Source organism: Papaver somniferum, chromosome 1, assembly GCF_003573695.1.
Source record: "Papaver somniferum cultivar HN1 chromosome 1, ASM357369v1, whole genome shotgun sequence".
In the NCBI taxonomy this organism is placed as follows: domain Eukaryota; kingdom Viridiplantae; phylum Streptophyta; class Magnoliopsida; order Ranunculales; family Papaveraceae; genus Papaver; species Papaver somniferum.
The window spans coordinates 151,224,100-151,237,408 of NC_039358.1; positions in this window are offsets into that span (position 1 = coordinate 151,224,100).

A 13,309-nucleotide genomic window follows, 5' to 3' on the forward strand; every position below is an offset into this window, starting at 1 on the left:
AACCACTACTCCTGGTTCTGGTTCTACTTCTTCCTTTTTTACCACAGTTTCATTAGAGTTCACACTGAATCTAGCAAAATCATTAACATCTTCCTAGTGTAATTGATAGTTATACATGCACTTTCCTAGTGTATCTAAGAGTTACATATGCATTTTCCAAGTGTAACTAAGAGTTACACATGCATTTTCCTAATGTAACTAAGAGAATCAAAGTTCTTGGAGTTTAGTTTTTACTTCCCATAGTTTTGTTGCAGTATCTTGAACCTAACACCTTGCTTTCCTATTTGTTGTACCAATTTTAGAACGCAAAAATTACGTAAAAAACAAAATTAAACATCAAAAATATTGAAACTTGAAAGTGACCAGTTTAGCAAAGAGACCGGTTTCTTCACAACATAATAAAGAAACTTGAAAGCAAGTGAATGTATCTTGAGTCAGAGCCTTCATTCTGCATTCAGGTATGAGTAACAAGCTATAATATACGCAGAAAATGACAGAATAGGGTGAATGCATAAAACAAGATATCAACGTTTTCAAAGTATATGCTACTTCCTACTAGCAAGCATTTGTAACACCACTCATAACTTCATAGCACAAAATTAAACATTCCAAACAATCTTCTAGTAAAAGTGAGACATGAAATAGTTTACTTCCTTGTGAAACGATGCTTGGTCTGTCCTCTATAACTTGATTGTTTACGGTCATAAGTATATCATGGTAAAGAAGATGAGTTAGTGTCAGTTAAGTAGAAGTAGTTACCTTCGATAGGAGCCATAATTTGTGTTTCAATACAAGAGAGAGTTGTCAACAACATCAACACCACCACCACCAGAGAGGTAATATTACTAGTATTGTTGTCTTAATAATAATCATCAACTGCAGATTGAGACACCAATCCAAAACATCAATTGATCTTCATATTCTTCTCTATCATCTCAAGTCTTACTTAATCATACCTCCTAACTCATAAAAAATGTGTAATCAGCTGGTATACATACAAAATGCATGTGTAATTGGGAGTTACACATGCCATATGCATGTGTAACTTGGAGTTACATATGCATATGGCATGTGTAATTGTGAGTTACACATGCACCCATAATACATAAACTACTCAAAAAGTGAAAACAAATAACACTTTTCCGATCAATTAAAGGAGATTAATCAGTTTGGCTTACATAAGTAAATATATGTAAAACATAATCGTTCAGTAAAGTGCCATACAAACATAAGGATTTCTAGAGCCTCCTACACTAGATCTCTTGACTGCTTTTCCCTTCAACAACCTACAAACAAAATTATCAGATCATCCAACAAGTCAAAACACAATCACATGACACGTATCATTTCATGACTGCGCTGTATTATAGTGAATCAAAGAAATTGGCAGTAAATATTCAATGGTGTGATTGTACGCACATTCTTAGAGCTTTGCTGGTGGTAGGGTTGTCACCAAGTACTTGACGAATCTCAGTCTCTGAAGCAGCAGTATTGTCAGAGAGAACCTTGAGTATGGCTTCAGCTCGGCGCATAATGTAAGCTGATGGGATAACTAATAATTCAGGACTAGGTCGGGGACTGGGAATAGAAGCAGTAATAACATTATCATTGTCAGGAAATTCAGGAGGTGTTGTCATCATAATCCTCCGCCTCCTCTTCATCATCATTCTTATTTTCTTTCTTGCAGTGTGACAACTCCTGTCAAATGCATATGACTGACGGCTCATCACACTCGTCTCACTTGATATTGTTGATGTAGACGACTCAGACCTTGAAGTTTCCTTTAATGGTGCCACCGCCGCCGCCTTGTAGTTCTTGTTTTGAATATCACAGATCTTATACACTTTTGATCGGCTTTTCTTCACCTCCTGAATTAATCATCCCATGGGAAAAAACAGAAGTTATAATAATTGATAAGACTGAATTCAGAACAGAGATTTCTAAATTATTGATTTACGACCAAAGAATTAATATTGAATAGAGATCACAATTTCACAAAAAAATATTAATTTCAATAAATTTTTGCTGATGAATTACTATTTTACAGAGAGAAAGAAATCGAAATTAGCATGTCTAAATCAAAGAATAAAGTTTTATCTCTTATTTGTTGTCTTAATAATAAAGTTGTGCCATAATTCAAAGAATAAAGTGATATAGAGCAGATAAAAAAATAATGAGATTAGAAGAAAAGACCAGCAAACAACACAAATACAGCATCAATGCCAACTTATGCTTTCTGCAGCATTTTGACAAATTCAAAAAGTTACCATTTGTCTATCTACATAACCCTCTCTAACTTACCATCAAATCAAAATTACTAACGACTAGAAACACACCAAAATTTCAGCTTAATTAAAAAAAATTTAACAGAAGCCTGGTCTAAGAATCAAGAAGAGACAATTATGATATAAGCTCAAGAGTCCGGTGATCGAACAATCTTTCTCCCAGCCATCATTATTTCCATGCCAATCATATTCAACAGTTATACACGTCATTATGTAGGCAACATGCAGTTACATTGCCATACATTTTGTTTAATTCCAAGTACAAAAATGTTCAGTAAGTACATAGATACTCAACAGTTAAAACACCACATATTCAACAATGATTTCAGTATATTTCAAAGTGAAACTCAATGAAAGATTACCGGGACAATATGTATGCAGAGATCTCTTCCTCCTAGCAACTTGAAAGATTGCTCAAGGCATGTGTAATCAACAGTTACACATCCAAAATGCAAGTGTAACCAAAAATTACACATTATAATGCATCTGTAACTAGAAGATACACGTGATTTTTTTGCATGTGTAACTAGTAAATGCAATATCATTTGTCCAATCATATTAAATTTTACTCAGAGCAGAACTAGAAAAGAGTAACTCGGAATAGATTATGCAAATCCAACAAAAAATTCTAAGTTATACCTGAAAGAAGATGATGTACAGAAATCATTCTACCACCAATCCAAGGCAGTTATTTTGAGAGCCCAATCATTGCTTTTGAGTTCCACATGAGTCATAGAAAGTTCTACTCCTTTGCTCCATGAAACCTCCTCCATGTCCGGAATTTGTTGAGCGCGTTCTGCACTTTCCATCACAAAATGTTCAGTATATACATCCATTATCTTTCCTCCATACCACCAGTACCAGAACCATTAGCTAGACACAACAATAATTTTAGCTTCACCTCAACTGAAGTTGCAGCTCAACTCTGCCATTCATTCACTCAAGCCTAAACATTCATCTAAAATTCGCAATCCCTGTAAATGAAGCTATCAACAACCAGCACCAACCTTCTACAATCATCTACAATACCAGTTGAGCACCATCAGAACCAGCAACTCCATTTATGTATCTTTTACACATAGCCACACTAACAAACCCTGCAGAAACCCATTTCTTTATCTCTTCTACAGTTTTGACAAAAATAATGAAATCGAGATAAAACTGCTCTAAATAACTACATCAAAATTCAAAAATGGAGAGAGTAAAATTCAGATTTGTCGTCGCTTCAAACACATCTTCTTCTTCTTCTAATAACAAATTTATTATCAATTTTCCAGATCTAAAAGAGCATATGAAAAACAAATCATCGATTGCAAACAAGAACAATTCTATCAAATACATGTGATGTATTTGAATCAACTGAGAAATACAGATTAAATGACTTAGATCAAATTGATCGGTTGATTAAGCTGTTAATCGAATCTATTAATCAATTGAAAAAAAAATGTTGGAGCTCTGAGAAATAAAACCCTAGAAAAGATCGAATTGAAATGGTTGCAACAGAAAAATTGTACCTGTTCATCATTTCCGGAGATGAAGTCTTCTCGATCTTTCACTGCTAATGATTTTCTCGATCTTTTTTACCACAATCAAAGAACTCATTCAAAACAGATCTCCTCGATCGTCAAACAAATCTGATGATTTTCGGTGATGAATTCTTCTCGATCTTTCACTGTTGATGAACGAATTTGAATGAATCTGAGCTTAAAATGATGAAAAATCGATTAATAATTCGCCGGAGCCGAGAGAGAATGAAATGAATGGAGAAGAGAGAGAAAAAGAATTGAGAAATGAAAATATCTTCTGATATTCCTCTTGTATAAATATGAAAGGGTAATTTTGTCAATATCAAAATACATAACATAAAATTATGGGCCAGATCTAAATTTTTTTTTCATATTTTGGGCCTAGTAATACCATTTTATTAATGTATGGAGTTGATAGTGAAGGATCCATTTAGTGGGGCTTCTATATGTTGAACCCATATAGTAGGGGGTTATAGTAGTTTTCACATTTACAAATGACAGCCACTTTAACAACTTGGGTAAAAAACATGGTGTTTGTGGCGGTAATTTTGGTCAGAAGGGGTGATGCATCATGCAGGTTGGTGACTGGTGGAAGCAAGAATGAAGTATTTTTCACTCGGTCAATAAAATTCATTAAAGAAGTAAAAGAAAGTATAGTGAACTATGCCAATCTAACTAGCCGCAAAGGCCACCTAGAAAGACACAGCTTATTTAAAGCGATAATAAACTTTGCCAGGCCATTCCACAGACGGAATGAAGTTTGGCCTACCCTCATAAAACTCATAAATATCCTCAGCCAACAAACATGCTTGTTTGGCCAAGGTATCTGCGGAAAAATTAGCTTCTCTATAACTATGAACATAGCGGATATTGTTATAAAAAGCCTTCACTAACTTCCACTTTGGAACCAGCTGCCAGGGCAACTCCCCATTTTGAAAAGCTTGAATGCAATTCATCGAGTCTGATTGAATGCAAATATTCCTAACATTCCATGTCTTGGCTAGCATCAAACGATAAATAATAGCACACACTTCCGCATAATAATTAGTTTGCCAACCAAGGCCAACACAAATAACACCAAGTACCGTTGCATTGGCATCACTAAAAATAGCACCAACACCTTCCTGGCTTGGATTTCCAAGAGACGCACCATCAAAACAAATTATAATTTCACCTTGGTTAGGGGGAGACCAACTAACCTCAATTGGCGTGGAATTCTTACACGATCTATGTTGCACCTTGAAATAGTTTAAGATGCGCAATTCCTCCAGATTATTAAACATATGGCTCTTCATTCTAATAGATTTATCACGAATTACCTGATAAATCCTTCCTTTAAAACCAAGCCATTTGACTTCCGCACCTTCAAAAAAAGCTTTATTGCGCAGCTTCCATAATTCTGTGACAATTGCAAGATTCGCAACCAGCCACAAGTCCTTTATCATCCTGCTACGCCCTTTTGCAGACTTGTAAGAGGCCACCAGATCTTTATTTGGTTGCAGATTAAAATGCCAGCCGCCCATGCCCAAATTCTCTTGGAAACTCTGCAATGCCAAGTAATATGACTGATAGTCTCGCAATTCTTGCATAAACTGCACATTGTAGGCATGCTCCTACCAGTCTTCTTAATTATATTATCTTCAGTTGCACAACATTCCTTCGTCCATATTTTCGAGTATTATACGCCCAAAGTAGGATGTAAAACTGATCGACTAAAAAGAACAGCACTCGGATGCACATCAAAAGATGTTCTAATAGCAGCCTTTGCGGACTTTACTGCAAAAAGGCATTTGGAGTTAAAATCCCATATTTTATAACCTTCACCACCGACAATAATTGGCAAATTATCCATATCAATATTACATTGAACCATCAAAGCACGAGTTCTGGGTGGAACCACCCAAGCACCATCGACAATGAGATCACTTACCTTAGACTTAATATCGTTTGGGCCCAAAGAAGTAATCCGAAGCCTGTTCGCAATCGAAAAATCACCAAACCAATTATAAAAAAAAAAAAAGTATTAGCACCATCACCAATAATTGAGCACATATGTCGTTGCACAAAATTATAAACCCATCTTATTCCAGGGAAAACCGTGGAACCCAACTTATAATCAATCAAGTTGTCATTTATTTTGAAGTATTTGGCCTTCAAAAATTTCTCCCAAATCTTGTCAGAGTCACGGATAGTAACCCACAACTTCATAAGCATTTCCTTGTTCACAACAGACAATATCTTAATACCAAGTCCACCTTCTCTTCATGGACAACACAAACTATCATAAAGCACTGTAAAATACTTACGTCTCTCAGCATCTCCAGACCAAAGAAAAATTCTAACGGCCCTTTCAAACTGCTCAATGATCATCCTTGGCCATTTGTAAACATCCATTAAGTGAATAACATAACTAAAAATCTCAGAACGAATCAACACCAATCTATCTTCAAAAGATAAAAGCTTACCCTTCCAGCCAGCAAGTTTATCCATAATCTTCTCAACCACATGTCTAATATGTATGTGGCGCACTATGCCAGGCTTCAATTGAATTCCCAAATATCTATCAGGAAATAAAGATCTTCTCATGCCCAAAAAATTAGAGATAACAATAGCCCGAGAACAAGTACCACCTCTGAAAAAGCGGGGGTCTAATAACCACACCCAATATTTCTTTTAGGCAATATGTATGGACTAACTCCAATATAATTCCAAGAGAATCAACTAGACAGTCAGACTCAATCATGGAAAATATATCCAAGATTTATATCTCAATTTCTCAAATCAATCTGCAAACGAACAGATAGAAATCTGTATGCAGGATTAATATGAGAAATAACTTGGATGGTACCAAAGACCAATATCCAAGCGTCAATCAGTTTCAATCAACAACCAAAGGTTGGATTTACCAATTTATTGAACTACGCACAACCTGTGATATTTCAAATATACAGAAACATACTATGGAAAAGAAATAACACAAACACCAGAAATTTAATTAACAAGGAAACCGAAAATGCAGAAAAACCCCGGGACCTAGTCCATATTTAATCTCCACACTGTATTAAGCCGCTACAGACTCTAGCCTACTACAAGTTAACTTCGGACTGGAATGTAGTTGATCCCTAACCAATCTCACACTGAGTAAGGTACAGACGCGTTCCTTACGTCTCTGAATCCCAACGGGACTCTATGCACTTGATTCCATTAGTTGATCTCACTCACAACTAAGAGTTTCTACGACCCAAAGTCGAAGACTTGATAAAAAATCTGTCTCACACAGAAAAGTATATTCAATAGATAAATCTTACTCCCACAAAAATACTTACGAGTTTGTGTTCCGTCTTTTGATAAATCAAGGTGAACAAGAACCAATTGATACATCAGACTTATATTCCCGAAGAACAGCCTAGTAATATCAATCACCTCACAATAACTTAACTGTATGGTAGCGGAACAGGATAATGTGGAATCACAAAGAATTAGACGAAGAGCTTTGTGATTACTCTTTATTGCTTACCTATCGGAGATTAAATCTCAAGTAAATCTTAGAGAAGATAGTACTCAATACGATAGAACAAAGTAAGATCAGAACACACAACTACAGAGAAAATAGTTGGGTCTGGCTTCACAATCCCAATGAAGTCTTTAAGTCGTTAACCTATAATGGCTTTAGGAAAAACCTAGGTTAAAGGAGAATCGACTCTAGTCGCAACTAGTATCACACATGAGGTATGGGGATTAGGTTTCCCAGTTGCTAGAGTTCTCCCTTATATAGTCTTCAAATCAGGGTTTGCAATCAATGTTACCTTGTTGACAAAGCATTCAATATTCACCGTTAGATGAAAACCTGATTAGATTCAAGCTAATATCTTTCAACCGTTAGATTGTCTTAGCTTGTTATACACAAATGAAATGTACATATATTTAGATATGGGTAACCGTACCTAAATGTGTACACATAGTTGGCTCAACAATAGTTAAATGAAGTTAGCCATATGAACACTTTCATATCAACCTTTTTCATCTTAAACACAACTAGTTCAAATGACTCAAATGAAACTAGTTATAAAGTTGTTCAATTGTTTATATTCTCATAGAAGTATACAAGACACAATTAAAGCAAAATCGGTTTTGATTCACTCGAATCAATTCATGAACATTATAGCGACGGTTTGCAAAGATTGTATTCCTTATTATATAAATGTATTTTTTCATGAGTATGTAAACATATTAACCGATTTTAGAACTTAACCCACTCAAGTATGCAAACGGGTATGCATATCTAAGTTCCCGGACTTGGTCTTGTTCGCCAGTATGCAAACGGGTACGCATACTGTCGTTCATGATCGAACTCAGTTGAAATCAGTACGCATATGGGTATGCATACCATAGTTCCCGGACTTCAACTGTTGAATCAGTACGCATACGGGTATGCATACTAAATTCCCGAACTTGGAATACACTTACAACAAATAGCATACAAGTACGCAAACTGTGTTATATCCAATCAATGGTTAATTGTTCTAAACTCCCATTTTAATCATTGAAACATTCTTGGAAGATGAGAATAGCTGTCTCACACAAACTATTAGCTTCAAAGCAATTTTCAAGTGATCAAATGATCAATACGAAACATTCCTAGTCTACATCAAATGACTGTCTCACACACAAGGTAGTCAATATCGGTTGTAAAGGACGATATTAAAAGTTTTAATAGGATATCGAAAAAAACCTTTACGATACTGAAAATATCGGCGATACGAAGGAGAAACGATAAAAACGGGTGTATCGTCCTGTACGGACCGATATATCGGTTTCACTTGTACACTGATAATATATGTTTCACTTGTACACTGATATATCACTAATGTATTTTGTATTTTGCTTATGATTTCTTGAACTTTTAGTTCAAGAAAGTAACTCCACTAATTTTGCTAGCTTCATATATGATTATGGTGGATGTAATTACCGTAAATGTGATGTCGATGGGCTAACAGACATTCAATGCTTGGTTTCGTTGTTGATAGTATAAGGCTCTAATCAACCACCTCTTATTTTGTAAGGTTGAAGTATGTTTACTACAATTATTATTTTCTATTATGGTTATATCAATATATTTTTTTGTTTGATAAGTAATAAATATTAAAAAAAAATCCCAATGATGTATCGCCTATAAAAACAGATATTATCATTTGTATGGGTGTATAGGACCCGAACGATACGATACCGATACACGATATTAACTACCTTGCTCACACAAATCATATAAGATGTTACCAGGAGATTTTCACATGATCATCTTTTTATTCTCGTCAAGAATAAAATATGAACTTGGTTAAAGCGAAAGCTTACCAACACATATTTCGAGAAAGATATAAGCGAGTTAAACTCAGCTCGAAATACCAAGTGTGTATAATGTAAAGTCTATATAGCTATATGACTTTTGTGTCAATAGGAGATATAATAGAAATAGACTTCTGAGTGATAAATGAGTTCAAGTCTCCACATGCCTTTTGTTGATGAAGTTCCACAAGCTCCCCTTAGCAGTTCTTTGTTTTCTATCGATGAACGGCGTGAAGTATAAAGCTCAACTACACATTGTATCCAAATCCGAGACATAGCTATAAGTAGACTAGAAATCAAGACTTATAGTTTTGAAAACTAAACTTGACAAACAAGCTTGAGATAGCAACGCTTGCGAGTTCGACCGAGCAGTGCTCTAACAACCTCCATAATAAAATTTGCTTTTGGTACGGTTAACCTATTGGCCAGAGGCCCTTTGATACATACCCAGCATATCCATCAGATTATGCAAGCTATGCCAATTTCCTTTACATAAAATAAGGATGTCATGTGCAAAGAGAAGGTGAGTAGGCGCCACACCCTTCTTGCTAACCATAGCATGCATGCTTTTTCTAGCAAACAATATAGAGATATTACGAATCAAAATATCTTCAATAAGAACAAAAATCACAGGCGAAAGAGGGTCACCTGGTCGCAAACCTCTAGTGATACTAAAGAAACCTTCAGGGCTGTCATTGATCATAACAGAAATCCGAGCCGATTGTAAAATATTAAGAATCCAAGAGCACCAATTCTCGGAGAATCCATATTGACGAAAAACCTCAGTTACAAACGCCCACCTAACTGTATCAAAATCCTGAGCAATGTCTAGTTTAAGGCCAACATTCTCATGCTTCCTAGTCACGTCAATCTCATTGATTAGCTCAGACGCCAAAGCAATATTTTCGTGAATATTTCTTCCCTTCATAAACGCAACTTGCTCTTCAGAAACAAACTTATTCAACACCGTACCAAGTCTGGTAGCCAAAATCTTAGTGATAATCTTGAAGAAAAAATTACTCAAACCAATAGGTCTATAATATTTAATTGCATTAGATGCATTATTTTTTGGAATGAGCACAATAAAACTGGAATTAATGCTATTAGGAATTTTCCTCATCGCCCAATAGTTTGTAATGGCACTAAATAAATTTCCAGCAATAATATTCCAGCATTGTCTGTAAAAGATACCTGAGAAGCCGTCCGGACCAGGCGCAAAATCAGCTCCCAAATCAAATACAACTTCTTTAATCTCCTCCAAAGTTGGCATGGCATCCATAAAAGCACTCTCGGCTGCTGAGATACTTTCATGTTCAATATCAAACATGTTCGGATCAATATGAGTTTCACCACTATTAAACTTGTCCTTGTAATAATTGACAATATAATCAGTTATTTCATCCTGCAAAAACAAAGTAGTGTTGGTGGAAATCTTAAGCTCTAAAATTGCATTTTGGCTCATTCGCGTTTGAATGCTATTATGAAAAACCAGAGTGTTTTGATCACCATCTTCCAACCAAGTAACTCTCGCTTTCAACTTAAGCATGACTGCTAAGTCAGTTCGCACATCATCAACAACCTTTTTAGCATCCATAACTTTAGTGAACTGAAACTCATCCGCCGGGTCATATTCAAGAAGATCATTCTCCGCTTCCAGTTTGAGCGCAACTTGTTTCAACCGAAACTGAACATTACCATACACAATTTGGTTCCATAATTTTAAAGCCTCCTTCAACCTCTTTAATTTGCTAGAAAAAACAAAAGATGGAGCACCATCTAGCCTCAATTTCCAGTTATCTTTAACAAATCTCATAAAACTCGGATGAGATAAACACATCTTTTGTATTCGAACGGATCTTTAGCAGGTCGTGGATTTTCAAAAGCATAACCAAAAAGAGGGGAATGATCTGAAGCAATCCGTGGCAAAGCCTTGCACCTCCAATTCACATATTTGTAGATCCAAGCATCATTAACAACAACTCTATCATGTTTAGAAACAATTCAACTTCTTCCACTCTGACAATTAGACCAAGTATATTTCTTACCAATCACATCCGCCTCAACAAGGCCATTGTCCGAGATCCAACTTTTAAATTCATTCATATAAACATTTAACGGAACCATACCACCCTTCTTTTTTTCTAAGCACAAAATACAATTAAAATCACCAAACACCAACCAAGGAATAAATATAAAACCCAACCCCAACTGCTGCCAAAGCAATTTCCTAGTAGCTGGATTAAAAGAAGCATGGACAGCTGTAATATAATCACAATTAAAATCCAAACAAATAGCCTGACTGGAACAAGATAAAATACCTGGCCGAGTTAAATAATTCTTCCAAGAATGAAGTAGTAAAGGGAGGTTGGGGAGGTGGTGAGTGTCAATGAATTAGAAGGTCACCTTTGTAATTCCATGTTGTTATGATTTATGAAACACCAGAAATAACCCATTGCATAACAACACTGGTTGAAACCGTCAATATTACGTGTACCAATGAGTAGGTAGTAGCTTTATTATAAAAAATAGTATAAAAAGCTTGGAAAACTATCTTATATTTTTTTTTTGAGGAATTGTCATAAGATAATTAGGAAAACGGGGAAAGATATTTATAGCCTAATTCAATAATTTTTTATATTAAAAACCCACCAATAAGATTCTATATATATATATATATATATATAATCCATAATTAATAATAACAGCATTTGATTACAAAAATAACCTTATTAATTTAGGAAACTAATTCCATTTTCTCGATTTTTATAAAAAAACAACGTGATATGTGTCAATCTCTTAAAAACGCCTTCTGATAATTTTTATCGTAAATCATGTCCTAAAATCACGACATCCCAATCCCTTCTTATTTCGTCTTATCTGTTTTTCATTCAAAAACCTAAAGAAATTTCATCCATGAGAATCACAGTTTATCGCTTATTGTTGCTGGTGAAAATTCAATTTTTTTCTAGACCCTGAACTACATTGTGCTCATTTTCTTCATGTTTTTCTATAAAACCGGTTATCACCCTTAACGCTACACATTAGTTATTATGGCTTTGGAAATGAATGATAACATTTCTTTCTTTTTCTTTTTGTTTTGGAAAGGAATGATAATTTGATTTTTCATCCGGGATAGTTCGAGTTTTCACATAATAAAAGTGAAAGAAAAATAAATTTTCACCTTAGAAATGGATGATAATTTGATTTTTTTTACCTGGATATTAGGTGATAGTTGGAGTTTTCACATAATAAAAGTGAAAACAAAATTAATTTCTCATCTTAGAATGGATGATAATTTGAATTTTCACCTAAATATTAGAAGATAGTTAAAGTTTTCATGTGAAATAGAAGTGAAAGTTTGATCTTTTCACCTTACATTAACATGTAAACTGTGGAATCTTAAAAGCATTATCTTAAAGAGAGAAATGTAAATGAAGATATACGGACACATATGAGCATGGAAACACCATCTCTTATTATCACGTATAGTATCAAGTATCAACACTAAGCTAGTTGCTTCACATATGAAAAATGAAACATAGTAACTCACTGGTGAAATGAATGATAATTTTCATAAATCTGAGAAAAATAATACTTTGATAAAATCTGAAAAAGTCTTGATAGGTTCTACAGACACATGACATGGTATATAATTGGACAGAAAAAGAGAGACAGCTGGAACAGCTGTATTTGTCAATAGAAGAAGTCAATCTTGACAGGCAGACAAAGTCAAGATTGACTGACAGAAACACTCAACACTAACACACACCCTCAAACTGATCAGGCAAACACTCAACTGACCAGTTTGAGATTTACAGAAAGGAAAAACTACTAAAAGACTAAGCTAAAGACACTGAAGTAGAAGCAACACCAGCACTAGCATCAGAGATAGATGCAGAACTAAGTAACTGTAACAATAGCATGGAAAAAAAGTCCTTTAGTAAACAAATATGCTATCTGATCCTCACTGGCAATATGAAGAACCTGCAGAAAACCAGATTCTACCAACTCCCTCATAGCATGATAATGCAGATCTATGTGCTTTGTACTGGCATGAAAGACAGGGTTAATGGAAGAGAAATTGCACTTGTATTATCACAATAAAGTAGAGGATAAGTATTCAAAGGTATATTGAGATCATTCAAAACATAAGAA